The sequence below is a fragment of the Gracilinanus agilis genome, unplaced genomic scaffold (assembly GCF_016433145.1).
Source record: "Gracilinanus agilis isolate LMUSP501 unplaced genomic scaffold, AgileGrace unplaced_scaffold30557, whole genome shotgun sequence".
Lineage (NCBI taxonomy): Eukaryota > Metazoa > Chordata > Mammalia > Didelphimorphia > Didelphidae > Gracilinanus > Gracilinanus agilis.
Genome location: NW_025363087.1, coordinates 1 through 1,658, shown reverse-complemented (window position 1 = coordinate 1,658; position 1,658 = coordinate 1). Strand labels below are relative to the sequence as shown.

The following is a 1,658-nucleotide window of genomic DNA, read 5'->3' as shown; positions in this document are numbered from 1 at the left end:
ATATATAAAAGAAGATATATATTATATATATATATAAAGAAGAAAAGTAGGAACTTAATATAGCAAATCTAAAAGATAAGTGAACACTCGAGATATTTGGTAAACTGCAAAGTCATTTGTTTATTTTAACTTTTTAAATATTCGTGATCACTTACTTTGAATAGATGATTTGTCAGGTGCTATGAGACATGCAAAGACTTTTTATAGCTCACCTTTACGGGAGAGGGAGGTGATAAGTCCACGTCTACACGGACCACAGAAGTCAAAACAGTCCTGTGTGAAGCCCCAGTAGGAGCGCTGATTACCAACTGGAATGTCAGATGAAGAAAAGCTTCCAGGCAAAGATCATAATTGAGGAGCCTTTTTAAGGGCAGGAGAAATCGGTTGTCTGAGGGGGCTCGGTGAGGGCATTGCAGGCATAAGGAAGGTTGGAAGCAAAATCAGTGAGGTGAGAAATGATGAGGGAATCTATAGGGAATGCTTTGACTAAAGCATTGAATACATTGGAGGAAATAGAATGTGATGATGCTTGAAAGACAGGGTCGACTAGACTTTTGAGGTCCTCAAATGCTAGGCAAAGGGGATTGGGCTTTCTTGGGACTGACAATAAGTAGCACTTTAAAGATTTTGGGGAGGAGAGTGATATGGCCAGACATATGTATTAGAAAGGTGAGCCTGGTGCATGTGAAGAATGGTTCAGAGTGGGGAAAATTTCATTAGTAAAGTCTGCTGAAGGATTAGGGGAATAGTCCAGACAATCAATTTTTTCTTCTACAGGAAGCCTTTCCCAACTCCTCGTAATTATTTTTTTTAATATTTTATTTTTTCCTTAATTGTGTGTAAAAACAATTTTAACTTTCATTTTGTTAAAAAATGCTGAGCCGTGTTCTCTCCTTCCCTCTTCCTCTTGCCTGTCCCTGCCCTGAGATGACAAGCAATCTGCTATAGATTTTCTATAAGCAATAAGGTCAAAAATTTTCCCATCTTAGTCACTTTGTGGAGGAGAACTTTAAAAAATGAAGAAAGCGAAATAGAGCATCTTTCAGTCGGAATTCTGACTCTCAGTTCTTTCTCCGGAGGCAGATGGCATTTTTGGTCAGGAGTCTTTGAGGGTGATCTTAGATCGTTGTATTGCTTTAATAGCTGTCCTTCACATTGTTCATCATACAATAGTGCAGCTACTCTTTGTACAATGTTCACTTCACTTTGCATCAGTTCACGTAGGTCTTTCCAGATTTTTCTGAAATCATCCTCATAACACAAGAGTGTCCCATGACAAGCAAATACCACAATTTGTTCAGCCATTCCCTGATTGATGGGCAGCCCCTCCATTTCCAACACTTTGCTACCACAAAAACAGCTATGAATATTTTTGTACAAATGGATCTTTTCCTCTTTTTTTTCCTTAATCTCCTCAGACCTCATAGAGGTATTGCTAAAAACATGGTTTGATGCCACAGAGTAGGTGGTAATGCCATAACTAGATGTGTGTTATAAAGGCCACGAGGACGTCTTCCATTCCCATCAAGGGTTGTGCTGCTTTTCTCTACCTTCATACAACACCCACTCTTAATCCCTCCCCTATTTATTAGTTCCTATTTATTCTTTATATGGGTTGTTTTATATATATGTATATATTACACAATATCCATATATAT

At 38.2% G+C, this 1,658-nt stretch overlaps 1 non-coding gene across 1 annotated transcript; it reads right to left on the bottom strand.

Annotated features, from left to right (window-relative positions):
• Nucleotides 1-1,435: 1,435 nt before the first annotated feature.
• Nucleotides 1,436-1,563, bottom strand: LOC123254713. The gene has a single exon (XR_006506697.1). It is a non-coding gene; the product is annotated as a U6atac minor spliceosomal RNA (small nuclear RNA).
• Nucleotides 1,564-1,658: the final 95 nt, after the last annotated feature.